The sequence below is a fragment of the Pantherophis guttatus genome, chromosome 6 (genome assembly GCF_059756535.1).
Source record: "Pantherophis guttatus breed Tessera chromosome 6, ASM5975653v1, whole genome shotgun sequence".
In the NCBI taxonomy this organism is placed as follows: domain Eukaryota; kingdom Metazoa; phylum Chordata; class Lepidosauria; order Squamata; family Colubridae; genus Pantherophis; species Pantherophis guttatus.
This window is the reverse complement of record NC_142068.1, coordinates 28,078,788-28,101,038: the sequence shown is the minus strand read 5'-3', so window position 1 is coordinate 28,101,038 and position 22,251 is coordinate 28,078,788. Positions and strand designations below refer to the sequence as shown.

Genomic DNA, 22,251 nt, shown 5'->3' with positions numbered 1-22,251 from the left:
GACAGTGGGGCAGACAGGCTTGAAAGGCAGCAGAATGTCCTTTGTTAGAGATTTTGAAGAGATTGGGGTGGGGTGGGGTGGGTTTAGGAATATGACACCAATGGATCGCCTTCGTTGGTAAAGGTGGACTGGATGACTCTTGAATTCATTTCAGATCAATGGTTTGGATGATGTTTGTGGTACAATTCTGTGGTAACCAAAATATCAATGTCACCTTAGCACAGAATTGTTTTAAGACTACTGTATTGACATCAGCCAGCAGAAAACATTTCCACAGTCAATGTTTTTATTTCTCAAAAGCAATTTGAAAATGACCTTGAATTGTTTTCACTGCCCCCAAAGCCTTGTATGATGAGAATAAGGAGCAAAAAATTATTTCTTGCCCCAAGTTGCTGCAGAGCTTCACTCCCACTAAAAATATTTCTATCCTTCACCCAACAGTGGAAGGAACTTTTTCAAAAACATCATGGTGCTTGTCAACCATGGAATGCGAGGAAGAAAAGGGAAAAATAGAAAACAAAATAACCGATTTATTCTGCTTTTGCTTAGCTATATCTGAAAAGGAGATGTGAAGCTGCCAAATCAGCATTCCCTTTATAGGACTTATTAAGGCCAATAAAGCCCAGGAAGTTGTGTAACAAAAGTGGGGATGCAGACTGTCCCCAAATACCATTGGGGGGGGGGAAATCACACCTAAACAGGACCAAAAACTAAAAGAGAAAGGAAGTTCATTCTTTATACTTACTGTACTTGCCAAACATACAAATTAAGATATTAATATTTTAGAATGATTGTTTTTTACAAAAGTTTGTCTATAGATATTTGTGTATGAGAAAGACAAATGGACAGACAAAATTTCCCACAATTGAAGCAACATACCTTAGGAATTTTCCTTACTCCTCTTATATGGGAACATGTATGAGGGACCACGGGGTCAAGGAGCTGTTTAAATCAGCAGCTCAGCATGAGAATGGCAAAAATTGCAGTATCCTTCCATGAACTCTGCCCATTTGGTTGTTGATAGCCTGCCTGTTTTCACCCTTATCATCGCACTCCATTAATCCTATAATACTGGATTGAAATACTTGAGGACTTAGCCAGCCACTATATGAATAGATGGTGTGTTTAATGATCAAACTTCGTGAAGGGATTTGGCATTGGGTTGCAAAGGGATTTGCTATCACAGAATGGATATGGTTCAAAATTAAAATTATAAATGCTACAGTGATAGTGAATATTATTTTTGCTTTGTCTCAATAGTAGAACTTGGACTCATCTAATTAAACTGATTAGCTGTGGATTCAAGAAAAACAAAGTATTTTTTCTTTAGGAAGTCCAATAGCTTCTGAAATATATGATGAAAGCTCCTAGTTTATTTATTAAATAATTTAATGGTGCTATTATGAGGTAAGACATTTCCACTTCTCCAGGGTCAACAGTCATATGCAAGAGGGCAGTACTGGTAGATTCAGGAGAATTCCAAGGTTGGAATAAGAAGGAAATCATATTTAAGGGAAATAACCATTCAGATACAGTATAACAATGCAAAATCTCAAAACTAAGTGAACTAAACATGAAAAGGTGGATAGGACTATGAGGGGTGTGGAATGACAGAAAAAGGAGGACAGAGGAAGAAATGTTTGGTTAGAAGATAGGGAGAATGTTCATTGAGTGAATAATTTCTTGGATCATATTGAGGAACAAGGCTTAAAGTTTCCCAGTGAAGAGAATTTTGCCCATTTTATATAAAGCAGCTGAATAATACAATTATTTATTAGTTAGAATAGCACATCATGGTATTCACCACCACTGCCTATGTGTGGGATATGTATAGAATTTATAAATTTATAAATGTTGTGAACTGCCTATAAAAGCACCTGAAGTAAGTCTACTGTAACTCCTCCTCCTCCTCCAAAATTGGAAGACTTAAGCTTAAATCGATTGTACCGTCTGCTTCAGATTAGAATAATATAAGAAAATAAAATTATCAGACTGCTGCTGCTAATTATGATGGTTCATCACACAATCAGTTGGATGTTTAGACTGGATTTGACATTTTTATCCACCTATCGAGTCCTTCCCAAGAATTTGGGATAGGGAGATACTATTCTTTGATGGTGTTAGAAGTATCACTGTTATTAAGCAGTGCTTATGCAAGATTTTTTTTTTTTTAAAAAAGAACCTCATATTTATCTTGCCTATTCAAAGAACCTTGGTATAAATCCTTCTTCCACCTACTTTCCAAGATCCCAGGTATGTGCTTTCTAAACTTTCATTAAAAAAGCTTCCTACTTTCTATCCTGCCAGATTCTATATTTGGCACATTGTGGGCTGAGAGGCAAGAAGAAATACTTACAAAATGAGATCATATAATCCAAAATGACATACTGTTGTATTAACAATGTCAATATTTAATTTAAAGAAAGCTTCTGCTTCTGTCAGATCATTCTTTATTTTTCAGGCTGCCAAGTTCATAATCTGCTGCAGGTTCTAATAATTGGCAGCTTTGGGAATGATGAATTTTATATAATGGAGAATAAGCAAGTCAGGCTCATTTCCATTAGTGGTGAGAAGTTACAACATGGCATTCTTACAGTTGATTTATTTACAGATATATTATAGATTGGTGGAGGTAAGCAAAGACCCTCCCTCACTCTTAAACACACACACACACACCCCTCACTATACATTCATGGGACCAGGGAAAGATAAGTTGAAATAGGCAGGAAATGGGGGGGGGGGGTGTTTCCAGTGACATAGTCTTGCATTGTTTCTAGCCACCTGCAATAAAAGTATTTCATCCCAAACAGTCCATCAGTTCTATTAAATAGAGCAAAAGAGAAAACTCAGAATGAAGGAGCTTGCTTGCTTGCTTGTTTATTTTTTTATTTATTAAATTTGTACACTGCTCAACTTCCAATTTTCTGGTAATTTACAAGTAAAACATACATCCCTGCTCCAAATAATACAGTAATAAAAACAAGGAACAAAAGATGGTGAAGAACAAAGCCCTGGGCAGCAATAAAGCCACCCATTTCTATACCCATAGAAGTTATATCCATCCCAGCCAAGGCCTAAACTAAGAACTAGGTCTTCAGGACCCTCTAAAAGTAGCAGGGAGGCCCCCCTCAGATCTTGAGAGGATCCTCATTCCAAATGGCAGGCATGACAGAGAAGACAAACTTCCAGGATCCCAATAGATGGCATTGTTTAATCAGAGGCTGAGCAGATATTTGGAGAGAGAGATGGTTTCTCTCTAGACCAGTGATGGCTAACCTTTTTGCCATCGCGTTCCAAAAATGGGAGGAGTGCGGGAGGGTTGACCACACCCATAATTCTATGCACCTGCCCTGCCCCGCCGCATATGCACGTGCGACTCCCCACGTGACCCCTGCTTTTGCCACGTGATGGAATGGTGGGCTTGTTTTTCACCTCCCCAGAGGCTTTCTAGGAGCCCTGGGAGGGCAAAAATGACCTTCCCCACCCCCCCTGGAGGCTCTCCGGAGGCCAGAAATGGCCCGTTTGCCGACTTCCGGTGGGCCCAGAAGGCCCGAAAATCAGCTGGCCAGCATGCGCATGCCCGCCTCAGCTGAGCTCACATGTCCACTGATATGGCTCCGCATACCACTTGTGGCACGCGTGCCATAGGTTCGCCATCACGGGTCTAGACTGTATGCTATGTAGAACTTTACAACTAATGACCAGCACTTTCAATTGCACCTTGAAGCAAACTGGCAACTAGTGCAGGTCACAAATTAGAAATATTATATGAGCATACCAAAAATGCCCATCCCTGCTTTTGCTATTGCATTCTGGATTGGTTGATCTTTCGGGGCAGTTTTCAAAGGCGGTCCCATGTAGAGCATATTGCAATAGCACAGGCCATAAATGACTATCTGAAGATTCTCCCAATCTAGGAAAGGGCACAATTATTGGACCAGATGAAGTACAAAAGGATTCCTGGCTACAACTGCCACCTCTTTGAGCAGGAGCTGTGAGTCCAGGAAGACCCTCAGATGGTAAGTCGTTCTTGAATGGGGAAGTGCTTCCCCATGAAAGATTAAAGAAGGACCATCCCAGGTATGGGTGGCCCAACACTTACTGCTATGCAGTAGGATTGAATTGGGGAAGGTACCTCTCCACACAACCTCCAGATACTAAGGCAGAACCTCAATAGCCTCACTTGGCCAACCTATGGTTGAAATAAATAATTGGTTTCATCAGTATATTAATGATGCAGAACTCCACACTGTCTTATGATCTCACCCAGCAATTTCCTGGAGATGTTGAATAGGAGGGCAGAGAAAGGAGAACCTAGTTGCCCCCCACAAAGGAGGATCATAGGGAATAATCTCCTTCCAACCAACTCTTAATAGAACCAAGATAAAATGTGCTCCTATCCCCAGCCTGTGGAGCCAACTAAGAAGGATACTGTGGTCAACGGTACTGAAAGCCACTGAGAGATCAAGGAGCACAAGGATAGAAGCACACCTCAATTCTGGCTCTGCCACAGATCAACTACATGTGTAATATCAACTGTCCTGGTACAAAATCCCAGTATGAAATCTGACTGGATCTAGATTTAATTGTAGCTCTCCAATAAAAGGAATTGAACTGTTTGATATATGCATACTATTAGAGCTGATTATAAAACATGTCAAGTATTCCCTTTTAAATTTAAGAACTTGTAGTATCAAATACAAATATAGTAATGCTGAGAAGTAGAGGTGGAATTTGCTTGTCTCAAAACTATTACTTTTTCCTAGAGGCCACAATTTTGAAATTGAAATATGAATATTCCATATTTTGTGTCACTTTGAAATAGGAAGACGTCATCGGATAGATCTCCTTCCAGATATATTGAAATCAACTCTAGAGAGCCTAATGGATGGATTTATGTGATACTAATTAGCTTTATCATACTTCCCATTGTCTCATGCTAGAGAGACACTTAATTTTACAAAATCTGATGCTTAATGAATGAGATGGGCTCCAGTGCTAAATTAACTTCTCCTCCCAAGAGCTGCCATGCTGCAGACCAAGCACTTGGATGCAGATAGCCTGAGATATTCTAATTTACTGAAGCAATTAGATGTTGGGAGTCCCAGGCAGTAATGATGATGGATGTCTCCCTTTGGATGCCTAGTAAGGAAACCCAGTACAGCTCATCTTTCCTAAATTGCATCATCTTCCATTACTCTGTTGTTTCCAAGTTACGACAGATACATTTGCCAGAAGAAAATGTAGTACTCAATGACAAAGTCAAACTGTTTGGGGCTGGATAAGAAATTTCCGTGTAAAAATCAAGTACTGCTTGGTAGTGAATGGTGCCTGGGAATCTGTTATTATTGTACTCGGAGATAAGCTATTCTTTCTTTGATTCATTATTAATATTCTACTTTGCATTATAAAATATATAACATTTATCTGGCTCTGAGGTTGCTTTTAATAAAGAAAAAATTGTAAAGAAAAAAAAAATGAAATTCATAAAAATAGTCCAGTAACACCTAGGTTTAGTCTCTCATTTGGGAGGGGGAAAGGATTAGTTCTTCCACTGCCATGAAATACCAAATTGTTTCAATCACATCATTTTTTTCAGACTATTCTGGATGCAATGGGCATGACTATTATTTTAGGTTTGATCCAGATTCAAATCTTGTCTGTTACATCCAAAAGTGATCAAATGGTGGCTCATTTTCTTTAACTTCAGCCTCATCAAGTTAAAATTTCTTTGTAATGTTGAGATAATGTAACACCGAGATAGCATAACGCTGATAACAATTCAATCTCAATGGCTAATTCCTCCAAAAATATCCCAAACCTTTTTAAATTTCCCTAGTCTTCAATAAGGGTCTAAAGACCTGGTTCTGCCAGTTGGCCTCAGGCTCCAATGGGGAAACAATACAGTGGAGGTCAAGTAACAACAGATCTTACCTCTCTGTAATCTGCCCAGGGGGGGAATCTAGTTACCTTCCTTGCGCAGAGGGTCAAAAACAAGTTACTTCCTGGTTAAAACCAGGAAGTAATGATGTCCAGGTGGGTGGACAGAGCTTTGTGCTGCCACTACTACCGGTTCGCCAAACCACGTGCCACCACTGCCGCTACCAGTTCCGGGGAACCGGTAGCATTTCACCCCCGCCCTTCCCACATGTCCTTGGTTTTAATTTATTCATGTTTTAATGTAGATATATTTTTATGTCTTAAGCCACCGAGAGTTACCTTATGGTAAGATGGGTGGCCAGTAAATTGTATAAATAAATAAAAATTTATTCCTGAATTTCTGTATCAGTGCAAACCTGACACACACACACACACACACACACACACACACACACACACCAAAGAACTTCCAAAGTACTAGCAGACATAAAACATTGTCTCACACTGGGCATTGGCTCATGATGTTAATTCAAACGTTTGGTCGGAAATCTGTAAGAAGGAAACTAATTGTTCCTGTAGAGATCTTGTCACCCCAGACATGGAGAGCTTCCTCATACACAAAATCTCCCTGCCCTTAAAATGTCAAGCTAACCCACACACTGAGTATATTAGCAAAGTAATGAGACTTTTTTTTTTTTTTGAAAGCATAAGCAACTGCAACAGCCAAAAGAAAAAGAATGGTTTCTCACTACATCTATCCTCAGGGTAATTCAATCTCTAGTTCTGACGGATTCTTTAAATTGCATATACATAGCATGGCATGATGAGCTGTAGTTGTCTAGCAGTTGTTTTGTGGTGCATCTGCAGTGGTGTGATTTACGTTCCTCCTTAGTGGGATAATTTGCCCTGGATCTATGCATACTCACATCACAAGAAAATGATGCATATGTCAACGAGCAAGAACATCTGCAAACTGCATATTGTTCCAATCCTTTGGGACTGGGTGGAATTAATCTAGATTTAAAATAAAGGAAAATAGTCCATAGCTAGAAGACCAGAACCAGAAGACTTAAATAATATGACCCAGCTTTATAAACAATGGCATTAAATCAGTGCTGAATATTTTATTAAGAGATGTTAGAGAAAAAGGAAAGCAATATAATTGGTAATATGATACAATATCAATTTTAACACTTTAGAACTTTATTCAGCTCCTGGGAAAACAAGATAATAAACGACAGGAAAAACTTTCTTGATGAAGCTTTCCAATTTTTTCAACCAAATACAGTAACTACTTTCTTCGCAAACGGAATGGATATTAAACCCAAAGTGAAGGGGAATAATGTTAATTCACAGCATCAGGTAATTACAAAAATGTCAGTGGAGATCCCATGAATTAATGCAAAAACCATTCATTTACAAAATATATTGCCTGTCAACTTTGTTACTAAAAATAGGAAGGAGGATCATAACTCAATGGCAGAGCATATGGTGTGCAAAGGATTCCAGGTTTAATCTGTCATAGCAGGTGGTCAGAAAAATTCTTGCTGAGGCCTCCGGAGATCTTTATTGTAAAAGATGTACGGTTACTTCTTTGGCAAGAAAGTTGAATATGTTCTTATGATGCAAAAATAACTTGCATCTTCTAGTAGGACAAAATAAAAGCAATTTCATCTGGGGAAAAAAATCCTAGATGTTCAGTGGTACTAAGACTTTGCAATTTAACGTCATTGTATAGTCTATTTATATCTTGTCCTTTTATCCATCTTTCTTTGTTACATTTCCTTACTTTATTCATACTTCCAACTTAAAGACAATTCCCTCAATGATTCTTTCCCCCTCTTTCTGCTCATCAAAGAGCTCTGAAGTTTGTAAGGGCATATTGAGAGGACTGTTGTTTAGAAGTGGATGAATTTGCCAGTTTCTTTCAACCTCCTGTTTTTTTCTGAATATGTTTACCACTGTTTCTCATTTTTAGGGCTCAACTCAGAGTGTCAAGCCTGATTGTTTGAAAGGGCTATACAGTATATAATTTATACAATCTTAGTATACAGTATATATTTCAAAATATGCAAGTTTGTTTGCAGTCTACCTGGCACAGATTTAACAAATAATTTATTATGCATTTTTATAAATGTATACATGCTAATATATATATATATATATAAACATACTTCTAATGGTTGTAAAATTATTTTGCAGATTTATAACTGCAAATGTTGACTATCCGTTTGTTGGTTTGAAAAAGCAAAATTAGACAAATTGAAAAGTTAACTAAATAAATGTCTGCTGAATCATTTAATCATTTTATGAAAGGGAGGGTCTTTTTTCTTTCTATATAGTCATTATAGTTTTGGATGTTACTAATTTCAAAAATAAATAAATATAATAAATATATTTTTAAAATTAGAAACAGATCAGCTGCCGCAGTGGCTTTTCTCCCTGTGTGTGCATGAAAGTTGGTTTCTTCTTTTTCTTTGTTCTGCTCTCTCTTTGCATTTTAGGAATGTGGCAAAATTGAAGGTCAAAGAAATCAAAGGGAACCCGGTGTTTCTGTGTGTGGGGGGGAGAGATATTACTCCATTGTGAAGAATTTCAGCACTTGTTACAAAAATGCTTGCTCTTATAAGGGAAGACAAGCACATGGGTTTTTCAGAATAGATTACATTTGTTTCAAAGGAAAGTTTCAGAGCTTCCTTTTGAAGGAGAATAAAATCAAGGTTGTTCTCCTGGCATTTTGCAAGAGTTGTGCAAACTGTGACCATTTGGAATCAAAGTTGCTGTCTTTGTTTTTTGTGGCCGCATTCAAAACATCATGCTTTCTGGAAGAAATGAGGCCACTGGGTTTCGCTTTTTTAATTTTTTTAAAACTGTTCTCCGAGTCTGCTCTCTCTCTCGCTCTCTTTCTCTCTCTCTCTCTGTGCTTCCAGTACTTTAATGGTATATGTCAAATTAGGTCAATGAATACTGAAGTTAATGTGGTGTGCTAGTGCCCGCTGTTTCACCTCCCCATCCTCAGTTTATTTCCATCTCATCCTTCTGTGTTCAGATAACTTCTTAACAAGATGTTTCTGTCTTTTCTTCACATCTGCTGCCAGTCCCCAGTGTCAGTCCTTTGCAATCTCCATCACATAAGAAGGCTTAATATGTTCCCAGTCAATGTCTGGGAGTCATAACTATAAAGCTGTCAAGTCTCAGCAATGAATGTTCTATATATATTTCAGTCTTTCTACACCTCTGTCCTGGGTTCTTGGAGCACTCCTTGCATGAGGCTTGGCTCATGTGTTTGAGTTTTGGATTGGCTTAAAACAATGGAGTTGAGCAGAGTAGCCTGACTCACAGTTTCTCTTTGTGGTTTACATTTCATCCACTGCTCTTATCCCAGGTCATATTAGTTTGGAAGTTCATGCAATATGTTGCAATGCTATACTGACCCAGTTAAATATGTTATGTGAAACCAGCCTAAGTTTACAGGCACTTAAATCATATTTGGATTGGTGCTAATCATTGATCATAAGCAGATTGGATCTAGAGGAGTTTTGGAATCCTTCAGATATTCTGAATTCAACTTCTATGGCTCACAGCTGATAATTACCATGACTTTTATTATTATGTATGGTGTAGATCAGTTCCAGATCGGAGACTGACCTAGGGACTTAATTAATCAGAATCTGGAAATGCTTAAGAAAAGGACCCAGCCTCTCATGGCTGTATTTTTCCTAAGAATTTTCTTGCTCCCAATTTATTACACTCCCAGTGTATTGCAAAACTTCTTTGTCCGTTCACTTGCCGATTTCCCTTTATATTGAAATCTAATAATGTTGAGAAAATGTAATGCCTGTTACAAATGTGCACAATCATAGTTCTGCTCACTTCATAAACAAAAGGAAAAGTGCACAGCAGAAACAATAACAATTGTCTTTTTCAGTATTAAATAGATAATAACAAAGGGCTTGATATCTATTTCAAAACAAATACAACGTAACTTTTAAAAGTAATAATCAAGCAACATCTGAACCTTGCATTGTATAAGATTTCCAGAAAGCTAGAATTAAAATTAATGAATGTGTTAAATTTTATAGAAGCAAAGATTAGACAATAACAAAAAATATTTTTAAAGCTACAGCCTAATTCAAATTGGAATTGGTGCATTTTGCTGCTTTAAATAGAAAATATAAGTAGTTATTAACCCTGAACAAGGAAGGCATGAACAGAAAATTTTGGAACATAGGTACTATAAATTTGAAAATCAGGTGCTGCTGTTAGATGCTGCTATTAAAAAAAATATCAACAAGGGGAAGTCAAAGAAGTTTATTACTAGTAATAATTGACATTGAAAAAGAATTGGTACCAGTCAGAAAGCATAATTATAAATCTCTTCCATTCAAAATTAAAATATTATTTAAGTCACAGTATCTTTCATTATAGGTAATCCTTGGTTAACAACCACCCTGCTTAGTGAGTGTTTGAATTTATAGTGATACTGAAAAAGTAGCATTGAGATTGGTCATCAAGCTTATGACTATCATAGCATCTCTGCAGAATCATGATTCAGCTGCTTTGTAACTGGCATGTATTTACAATGGTTGTAACATCCTGCAGTCATATGATCGCCTTTTGCAAGCTTCACAGACAACTTCTCAATGGAGAAGACAGAAATAAGTTGCAAGTTGTGGTCACATGATATTGCATTTAATGAACACATGGGTGGCTTGCTTAATCATTGCAGTGAAACTGATGTTAGAAGTCTGGCACAGTCGGGTGCCACTTAGTGACAGAATTGCCAGTCCCAATTGCAGCGTCCTTGTTGCTACCTGAGCTTGGTTGTTTGCTTGCAGACATTTTGTTACTTGACTAGGTAACATCTGCTCTAGAATTTCAGTTCTTAACTGAGGAACACTGTATATTGATTTTGGTAAAGTAGCTGCATTTAAGATCACTGCGTAAAACTCAGTTTGTTTCCAATAGTCTTGAACATCTCTGGTGGGACCTGAAAATAGCTGTCCACCGACAGTTGCCATTCAACCTAACTGAGCTTGAGAAGGAAGGAAGAAGCAAGGAGGAATGGCAGAACATCCCCTAATTCAGATGTGCAAAGCTTGTCGCGTCATACCCAAAAAGTCTTGAGGCTGTAATTGCTGGCAAAGGTGCTTCAACAAAGTACTGTGAAGGGTCTGAATACTTATGCCAATGTGATATTTCAGTTTTTTCTTTTTTAATAAATGTACAGACATTTCTAAAATTCTGTTTTCACTTTGTCATTATGGAGTACTGAATTTAGATCAATGAGAAAAAAATGAATTTCAACATCTGTAGAATCAGGCTGCAGCGTAACAAAATTGACAAAAGTGAAGGGCGTCTGAATACTTTCTGAATGCACTGTATAGTTCTCCTTAAGAGAAACTGCAGAACATCCCATTTTGAATCCCAAACTTTTTATTTTGAAACAAATGTTCTACATTCAGAACAGGTCATTTCAATAATTTTAGTTGAAAACAATGTTTTCAATTCAAGATAATGTCTTTCCAAGCTTGAAAGACTTTCAAAATAGTCCAATTAGTCCATTTCAAATGTGGAATAGGTGTCCTCAACTCAAAACAACTGTTTCAAACTTCAAACAGGCCATTTCAAATTCAAAAGCATTCAGATGTAAATACTTTGCACATTCTTACTTACCGACAACGAGGAATTAATATCTCCTTTCTCAAAACGTACTGAGAAAATAGAATGAGAGATGTAATAATTATGTAATGGTTACTTTTGAAGATGCTTTGTAAAATGGATGGATCACAAACTTCCAATTTGGTTGAGTCAAATTCAATTATTCCTTCATTGTATATCTACTTCACTTTAAAACATGGGAATCTTGACAGTAACATCTAAAATCTATATTAAGTGCATCATGTTTGGGTTGGATGATTTGAGATTTAACCTTAAAACAACTCTAAATAGAAAACCATTTAAATCTGTTTCAACAGGTAATGTGTTGTTTTACCATATAAATTTCAGTCTTGATTGTGTTGATATGAATCTAAGCAAATTTGTGCCTTAATTGGTACTTTTTGGTGGCAGTGATCAATTGTGAGTCATTTTGCTCATAACCTTTTTAAAAGACATTGGGAGGATCATGTAAAAATATTTATGATGAAACTTATCCATTATTTCCCAAGGCATTCAAATTGCACAACTAAGAAACTGGTTTAATTTCTATAGTTAGCTGCCTAACTATAGAAAGTATATAGAAATATAGTTATTACAAAACACTGCAAAAATGCAAATAAAAAATTCATTAGCCCAGGGTACTTAAACATGTGGAGTAATTGTTCCAACAGAAAAATTAATGAAAGAAAAACCTGCACTAAAGAATTTATTTGTATTTTTCCACAATTTATTATTCATATTAACACTGTTTTTTTCAAATAGTTTACTTTCATCTGTATATATGTCATTCTGGATAAAACTATAGAATGAATAAACTATTGAATTTATTTTAAAATAGTGTGCTTTTTCTTACGATCATGCATGTATTATACAGTATATCTATATCAACCAGGTTGTCCCCGGTTCAGACCGGTTCTATAGAATCGGTAGTAAAACTGGTGGGAGGTTCCGCCCACTGACATCATCAGAATGCTTCTGTGCATGCGCAGAAGAGCGCACACGAGCGAAGCGAGTGTGTGCATGTGGCCCCATTGCGAACCGGTAGTAAAGGTGGGTAGAACCCACCCCTGCTCTATATTAATATTTATCCATATAGGAGAACCAGTCTGGTGTAGCGGTTAAGGCACCAAGCTAGAAACTGGGAGACTGTGAGTTGTGGTTCTGCCTTATGCACAAAGCCAGCTAGATGACCTTCGGCCAGTTGCTTTCTCTAAGCCCTAGAAAGAAGGCAGTGGCAAATTGCTTCCAAGCAACTTTTCCAAGAAATTTTCAGGGACTTGTGTGGAAGAAAAAAAAATTCACAATGGAGATATTTCTATTATTTGGTTTTTTCCTGTTTTCTTTTTAACTCTTTAAAAGGTACTTTTAAAGGTGTTTTTTTTTCAATAAAAAAGACAAAAAAGAATGAAAAGAGAAGCCTTTGTAAGCAAATGTTAAAGGCTATAAATTACTCAGAATGCAAATTGTCTGTTTATCAGAAAACAAGGTATTGAAAGTGACATGAAGCAACCTTTTATTGATGGTCTCCCAGCAGTCATTACTGAAGTCTGAAATGTGCTGCTTCAACTATTTTAGGCTATGATAGTGCAAGCAAGGATTCCGTGCATGCAAGGGTAGACGTTTGCCCTTTCTGCAACTATGATAGAGCTTGACATGGGATTTTATCTGTTTAAGTCCGTATTATCTAAAATGGGTTCATGGTGTATGTCAGAAGAAAAGAAAATGTTCACGGTGGGCAAAATATCCAGTCTCAAAATGGCTTTTCTATATTTTGTCATAACATTTTCTGTAATATGGATCATCATTGCATAATTTTATATATGACATGAATATTGCAGCTAATGCATGATCTAGTAACTTTCTGTTGCAAGGCAGTAGAACTTCCCTCTACCCATGTGGAGGACATTAAGTGCCAACTGAACTTAAAATTGTGGGACATTACAAAGATGAAATCAATAAAAATGCTCAAAGAATGACAATGACAAGGAAGAAAGAGTTAAAACATAGAGAGAAATTGAAGTAAGGAATAGATCATACTCCATGGAATATACAGATGCAATGTGTCTTCTACTTGAAAAACATGTATTCTTAATGTCTTAACATGACTTTAGACTTTCTCCATTATTACGAACTGAGAAACAGTTGGTAATTATAAACTGGACTGCCCTATCATTACCACAATTTTAAAGAGTAATACATATTATCTGTTGTGAACAAATCCTGCTGGATCTGAGGACCATTTTGTTCATTTTCTTGAGGAGTAGTAAGCTATTATCTATCCTGCCAAGATGAAACCAGTAAAGCAAAAAAAATATTTTAATCATAAATACCTTTTATTAAAACTAAGCAGAATCTCTGAGCATCTGGGTTTTTGGAATTAATTAATTTTAATTACATTCCAATTAAACCTTGTCTTTTGTTAATATTAAGCCTTGTCTTTTGCTAACATTAAACCTTTCATTAAGCATACAGATCCCCGAAAGACCAAAAAATTGGTGCCAGAAGGTGAGGAAAAAGAATAATAATCTTCTTCCTCTTCTCCTTTCTCCCTCTCCCTCTCCGTCTCCCTCTCTATTAGCTATTTCATTTTGTAACTCTTCATGAATGCTTGTGTTTATAATTATAGAATATAAACAAAGACAAAAACCTTAAGTCCAAATATTTCTCTGAGGGCATAATAATCTCTATTGGAAACTATTGGCATCTAGTATTTTAATAATTTTGATACCTGAGGCTTAAGAATGTGAATAAAATGCTTGTGATTGTTTGGCCTACTATACACTTTCTTGATCCCTACCCAAATTCTCCTTTTGGGGGCAAGGGGTGTTGTTCACATTTGGTATATTGCTGCAATAGCTCTCACTATCAATTTGCTACCAAGTAGTGTTCATTACATGATGTGTAATGCTCCTCACAATTTCAAACTGGAATAACTGATAGATGACAGATTCAGGCTACCAACCTAATGTTACCACCAGGGAAGACTTCCCAGTGTTGATTCCTTCAGTTGGGAATGTTTTCCCTCCCAAAATTCACAACATATAATTACATATCGTTTAGGCGTATCTTAGTCCTGTTTCTTCAATTAGGCTTTCCCACTTTGAATACTATATATTTATGTTAATTTTGTTTTTTTTCTTTTTTAAAATATATTGTCTTTTCATATGGTTTTGTATTGCTTCATTTGTATTATTTATATTTTGTACTGTGGGTGAAGTTTAATTGCTTTGTAATAATAGAAAGAACTATAAAATATTAAAGAATGAGTGAATGAATACATAATTTAGCTGACAGAAGTCAGTGGACTAACATCATCTTCAAAATATATCATGAGCTGAGCAAAATCTAAAATCAAAATCTACAAAAAAAAAGAGAGAATAGTTTTAAGAAACTTTGCTTTAAAGACTTTTGGAGTATTGAAAATAACACTGGTCCCAAATATTATGTTGAATATGTTTATTCAAAAAGTAAATTGGTTATGGAATGCAACAACTTTAGATATCCAGCTTTAGAAAATTAGATCATTGGTATATTGCACTTCTTTCTGATGACTGAATTAGACACTTGACAGCTAACAAGAGTCTAGGAACTTATGTCAACACTAAGAAGCTGAAAAGCAGCAAAGAGAAGAGAACATTAGAGGTGAACAGGTTTTAATTTCTTTCTGCTTTTCTCTTGCAAAGACTCTCAAAGTCTAATTTGGAGGAATAAGTAACAAGTAAAGAAGTAGCAACGAATATAGGAATACTGTTCCCCTACCTTTTTTCCAACTATTGAGAAAAAGCTATCTCCTAGTTGCACCAACCAGTGAAGGCAACTTAAAAATCAAAGGATTTTCTCCAAAAAACCCCACAAAGGCTCTCGGTGTGCTGTTTTTGTAGCGGTGTCATAATTTCCCAATGGCCTTCAAAGGAAACCTTATATGTTAGTCACAATTTTCAGACCGGAAGAACTTTATTAACTGTCCTGGAGAAGCAGGAGGACAATTATAGCAGTAGTGTTGCAAAATCTCCCCAGAAGATAATTCCTTCACATATAGTATAGTTAAGGCTTGACCAGGACCAATCCATTCATCACAGAACAATTAAAGTATATTTTCTACATGAAACGTGCAAAGGAGTTTTTAAGTGCTCAGATGTTATTAATTTCTTAAAGATATACAGGTAGTCCTTGTTTATGGGGGACAATTGGGACCAGCAACTTGGCCATTAAACAAAATAGTTGCTGAAAGCACAACTGTGTTTATGAGGTTACTTCAACTTTCCTTTGCTTTACAGACCTGTGAGTGTAAAGTTCATCATTATCATAATTGTGAATTGCAAAATGAGGCAAGAATTCATTGTAATTGGACCAAGGATCCACCATGCCTCTCTTTAAAAATAAAATGCTTTCTGTAAGAAATAACCAGGCTGAACCAGAGGGAGGAGTCATCAGTCTTAAGTCCCTTCACACTCACAAGAGATCTAAATTCAGCCCACCTTGAATTCTGTTGATTCTAATCTACCCCCAATCTGTTTGTTAGTCATTCAGATTTTTGTAGAGAGCAATGCTTTTGTAGAGAGCATGCAATAAACCTGTAGTCATTTGAACCACCTTGCTTCCTTATTTCTTGTTCATGACACTTTCTCCAAAATGGCTTTAAGCTGCATACAATTATTGGTTTTATCATGTTTGGAATTATTATGTAATATCCATTTTTTATTCTTGGTGGTAAACTGCACAGAGTTTGGTTTAAGTTGGGAAGCTATACAAATGTTTTAAATAAATTGGTATGAAGGATCAAGTTGTACTTCTAATATAATGGAGTAGATTTTGGGGCTGGCTTTACAACTTTGGGCTATCTCCATGTCAGTTTCCATGACAATACAATGGATATCACTCCTTTAAAACTTAAAGGATTATATCTAAGGAGAGATAGAGTGCCTCTTGTACTGATTTCAAACATAGATAAACACATCCTAAATTATACATTGAAATATTTTATTAGAGATAAAATCCATCCTATGCAAATATCTTTCTGGAGTAGGAAAATTCAGATTATCTGACGACTTTACCACTTTCTCATGAATTTTAGTTTCTGGAATTTATACAGAAATATACATTTGGTTCACTTTTTAAAAGAACTTTCTCTTCTTTTAGAATAATTATTGATATACAAAATCATGTTAGCTGGAATGTTTACTCCAATCATTAATGTAATTATTTTTCTGTAATTTTTTTTTGTTTCAAAGTACTCATAGCCACAAGCTAGGATTAGGGAACATGGAAGTCCCAGAATTATGGCCCTTAATTTATAGAGATCAGCTGGATGAATGAAACCAGAATCCCAGCAGAAAGATAAAAGATCTACCAGTATATTGCAGAAAAAGGAAAGCCACATTAGATCTAGCTATTAATACTAATTAAAATACAATTTTATACAACTCTGTGCTCCTGCCAGCCACCCTAGCCTTCCCTTCCTGCCCTTAGTATCATGGGAGAAGAGAAATAAATCAGCCATAGAGCAAATGCTCAGCATGAAGAAGACACCAGTTTTGATTCTTGGCATCTGTAGATACAACTAAAAAAATCTGCAGAACTGGAGTCAAAGTGTCTAATAATCTGATTCCAGATTCCTAGAAGAGAACATTTGATTATTTGGATTTCATATCTTATCTCTCTGTTTTATAGACAGTTATGATTGGAAGACAATGGATACTTTGACTTTGCTCTCTTGGCTTTGATCTAAACCCCATTTAACCTGCCTGTCTCAATATTCATGACAAAATCCCACACAGTGTTATTCTGGTACTTTGCTGAGTACCTGACACTGTGATCTAATGACAAATGATCTTTATTTAGAAGACATGTGTGTCCCTAAATGTTATAAAACAATACTAGAGACTTAGAGGAATGGGAAACCTCAGAAAAAAACAACATGCAATGTCAGAAATCAGACAGCATGAAAAAATGTCATGGAGACCTTTCTGGGTGGAACAGCAGCATTGCAGATGAGTTGGTTATATATCTATATCTTTTGAGGGCACTGGGTCACTTCCCCAAATGACTAGCAACTGCTCCTAAGCATGAGTCACTTAGTGGTGCCTTTTGAAGCATTTCACTTTTAGGAAACATGATAGGTTGGCAAAGTGTCACATTCCTCTCATCAGCTCAGTATTTCTGCCTGTCTGGATGACTCAGGGCAAATGTCTCCATTGCTCCAATTTCAGGGCTTACATGCAATGTTTCAGCATTACCCTCAAGAAGTATCCAGATGTGCCCATGCTGATCTAGATCCATTCCATACAGTTGTTGTCCTCACGTGCCTTTCATTGGGAAATCTGATGTAAAATGCTATAATTAAAATGTGGTATTTGCTTTCATTTAAAGTAGCGATGATCACCAATTTAGGTAAAGTTGAAAAGTAAGCTAGATAAAGGTTACTGGTCTTGAGGGTTTTGTGTAACCTTCTGAATTACAAACAGTCCACTCCTGAGAAGATATAATGAAAAGATCTATTACCTTTTGATCCAATCTTCTGAGTCTCTGATTTTCATTTGGCCATTGTATGATCAAACTTGAGATGGGCCATTTACCAAATCCAACAGAGCTGATATTATGTTCTTAATGTTTTGACAGAGTAATATTTATATTGGTGTATATTCTCCTTGCAAAGTTCTAACCTTTGATCATGACTCATTCAAAATCAGTGAATCGGTGAAATGGTTTAGGACCAGGAAAACAGATAAGGGAAATTATTTTTTGCTAAGAGATACGATAAGGACTATTAGACTTATATTTTAAATATTAGAGGTAAAATATGTTTTGCGAAGAGTAGGGTTGTTTTAATCATTGTAGATGAGTGATGTTAGCAGCCCCAGGATTTCTTAGAAATAATGCATTTTGTTTGTGAAATTATACAAGTTATACTTGGTTTATAGGCTTAATATACAACTTTTCATTTTTAAATAAACTGATTTCAATGTTCAGAATTTAATAGCAATAACACTTAGACTTATATACTGCTTCACAGTGCTTTCCAGATCCCTCTAAGCAGCTTGCAGAGTCAGTATATTGCCCCCAACAATCTGGGCCTTCATTTTACTGACCTCGGAAGGATGGAAGGCTGAGTCAACCTTGAGCGGATCAGGATCAAACTGCTGGTAGTGAGCAGAGTCAGACTGCAATACTGCATTCTACCCACTGCACCACAACAACTTCTAATTGTATAGTATAGCATAAAACATACATATACATAGGAGGTTTTTTTTTTGTCTTGTATATATGAGTTTAGTAAATAATAAACAATAAAAATGTAAATAAGTAAGATATGTGGTCCTGATTCCGGTCCTGGTCTTAAGCAGTATTTAAATCGCTCTCATCATGTAAAACAACATTTTCAAAACAAGGATATTTTTGCTCTGACTAAGTAGGAAAGTTTTTGGCCTCCAAACTCTTAACCTCTCCCTAGCCCACAAAAACTGGATGTCATTCTTTGTACTCAAAAGTTGTCTAGTCTATGCTTGCTATTGCTAAAGATGGTTGGGGAAAGCTGCTGATATAGATGGCTACATCTGGCCCTGAAAGCAATGCGTAAAACCCAGTTGCCACTGGATTATAAGGCAGAAAGTTAAATTATTGCCTCCATGGGAAATAATTTCAGTAACCATATCCCAAAGATGCTTTTGAAAGGCACATGAGATTTCTTTGTTTTTCTCCTTGGAAACATTTTGCTTCTCATGCAAGAAGCTTCTTCAGTTTTAACTGAATGAATGGATGAGGAACGAAATGTTTTCAAGGAGAAAACAAGAAAGTCCAGTTGCCTTTGAAAAGCATTTTTGGGACAACCATGTCCTGGATGACTGAGAATCTCCATAAACATACAGTAACCATACTTCATTTTTCTTTTCCCATCTTTTCATTGTGTGATCCCTTGCATATTGTCTAAAGATCAAATGCATTCCTAGCTATAAATATATCAAAACTCATCTACTGAAGTAGCCCATTTTCTGAGTTGGCACAATCCATGCTATGTCCAAACAATCTCAGTTTTTTAGAAGACACTGAGCCAAAAAGACCTAACAAATATTAAACCAACTAAGCAAGCATGTTCTATATTTGCAGTCATGAGATTTTACTGACCAAGCCAACAGAAGGCAGCTGCTTTCAGCAGAGAAAGAACCTAGAGTGCTCACTGAGCCTCTGATTTCTAGGGAGTTTTACTTTCTTCCTTTTTTTCCCCTGGCAATTTATCTTCAGGCTGATCTCAAGGCATTACCCCTTGTCAGCATTTGGTATGAGGATGAACAGCTCTACAGAGAAAAAGAAGGTGAATCATTGTTCACAGTACATCTAAAACAGCTACCTTTTTAGCATATGCTGGATTGTCAGCCATAAACGTATGAAGATATGTAGGCTTGGGTTTTGTTTCTTTCTTCATTCTTCCTTTCCTTAGTCTGCAAGATGTAGTTAATTCATCTCCTGAATCTATGATGAGAAGTTCCCTTGAAAATATATCGAAAGAAAACCTCCACCAAGCCCTGTCGCTTGTAGCGTTGAAAGAAATATAATGAACAGTTACAGGAACTGGGCACAGCTAGTTTAGTCAAGAGAAGGACCAGAGGAGACGGGATAGCAGTCTTCCAATATTTGAGGGGCTGCCACAGAGAGGAGAGGGTCAAGCTATTTTCCAAATCACCTGAAGTGCAGACAAGAATGGAAACTGATCAAGGAGAGAGTCAACCTTGAAATAAGAAGAAATTTTCTGACAGTAAGAACAATTAACCAATGGAACAGAAGTTGCCTTCAGAAGTTGTGGAAGCTTTCAAGAAGAGACTGGATTGCCATCTGTCAGAAGTGGTGTACGGTCTTCTGCTTGGGCAGGGGGTTGGACTAGATGACCCACAAGGTCCCTTTCAACTCTGTTAATTTGTATTATTATAAAACAAAAGAAATCATGAGACTTCCTACTGGATTGGGGCAGCAGGGTCTTTAACTCTTACCTCTCATGTTATTTTTCCATCATAAAGTTGTTGATGATTATTTGTTCCACCAAAACAACAACAACCCCAAACTGCAGACCTGTACTTTTTAAAGGATAGATGGGAAGTGATGATAGCCAGCACCTTTATTTTCTAGCACTGATCACCAGCATTGATGATGTTACCTAGTTTGGGTAATGAAATGTCTACAAGAAAACAACCAAGCTCAGGTAGACCCCTCATTTCAACCCTGAGCTACAAATATTCTCCTCTTTATTGGTAAATTATTCTCCTTTTCCTTATGCCAAATACAGTGAATTGCCCTAGCAATTGTCTGTGTGAGTCAAGGAAAGGCAATCCACTTGTATGATGAATGTCAAGTAAGATGTAAAGATGAAAGGACAAGAAACACAAAAGGCGGTATGTCCTGTGACTTACAAAATTTCATGTGAGTCTCTGTCTTCTTCCTTTCTGTAGATTTAGCATCTGTTCATATTATTTATGCTCAAGCTCCTGCTGCAGACACTTCTGAAATCAAAAGGTGAACAAAATAAAGCTTCCTTCATTACTTTGTTATGGGATACTTTTTTTAGCCTGCCATTTACTCTTCGAAGTGACACTGATCACCTTGACATTAGCTTGTAAATAGCCTCTATCTTTCTTACTAGTAGTAACTTGAACCAGCCACTTGGCTTCAGGCTAGCAGGGGGGGTCTATGCTTATCCCTACTACAGTGCAAGGATTTCTCTCTAGCTCTTGCAAATGGGTTTTAAAAAACCTGACTTCTAAGAGTGAATGAAAACCCAGAGGACTTCCAGTCTTAAAAATAGCAACAACAAACGGGTTGGCACGGTTCATTTCAGGAATGTTATCCCCACATCTTGGGTGGCATTCCTACCCTATGCAGTGGAATAATAAGCCTTTAGCTCCTTGAGGGCGCTAATTATTTAACATTAGGCTGGAAATATGGAGCATTTCAAGGCTTGCTTGTGCAAGCAACTTCCTATAGAATCTTTTATATAAACACAAATCATTTGACTTTCAGGTAGATTTTTGATAAAATTAAATGAGATGGAGCAGATTTGAAAGGAGATTGTGAGTTATTTAAAAACTGGCAATGGAGGAAGTAGAAATGTAAAAATCTAAATCATTTTGCTTAATACAGCCAACTTCTCCTGAAGATGAGAGTCTGAAAGGCAACCCATAGGAAGGAACCCACCCATCCATTGGAAGTGAGAGAGAGAGAGAGTAGCTTTTAAAAATAATTTTAATTCATAATGATTTTATAAGGTTATATTTAAAAGACGTATTTTGTGTTTCTATTTTGTTTAGCTTAAGGGCTAGTTTAAGCACTGAGAAAGCAGCACAGCATTGCTGTTGGAGCAGAGTTCAAAGACATGCTTAGAAGGGGTGATTCCAGTGCCTGCAGACACTTCAGCCTAGGTAATTCTGCATGTCGCGAACAATTCTAATGGCTCCTACAGAGACACCTAGTGGGGTTAAGTAGAGTGCCATATTCTATTAGAAGCGTGCACGTTTTACATGGATTAACAATGCCTCTGTGTGGCTCTGTGGATGGATGGATTTGGAGCAGGATTTATCCCATTTTTCCATCCTTTGGACTTTGAAGCAATATATAGTCAAGACTACAAGTAAGCATCTGTTTGTCTGTCTAGCTATCTAACTAGCAAGCTAGCTATCTAGTTATCCAAAATGATATTTCTATACAAAATAGGGTGATTGGTTCCAG

The 22,251-nt window shown here is 36.7% G+C and overlaps 1 long non-coding RNA gene across 2 annotated transcripts; it reads left to right on the top strand.

The window, feature by feature from the left end:
* The first annotated feature begins 99 nt into the window (after positions 1 to 99).
* LOC148113070 (uncharacterized) lies at positions 100 to 16,130 on the top strand. 2 transcript variants are annotated; one of them, XR_015728587.1, is made up of 3 exons: positions 100 to 4,019; positions 7,080 to 7,242; positions 10,849 to 16,130. It is a non-coding gene; the product is annotated as an uncharacterized LOC148113070 (long non-coding RNA). The 2 variants fall into 2 exon arrangements; XR_015728586.1 differs by lacking the exon at positions 100 to 4,019 and having other exon boundaries at positions 6,306 to 7,242.
* The last annotated feature ends 6,121 nt before the right edge of the window (positions 16,131 to 22,251 follow it).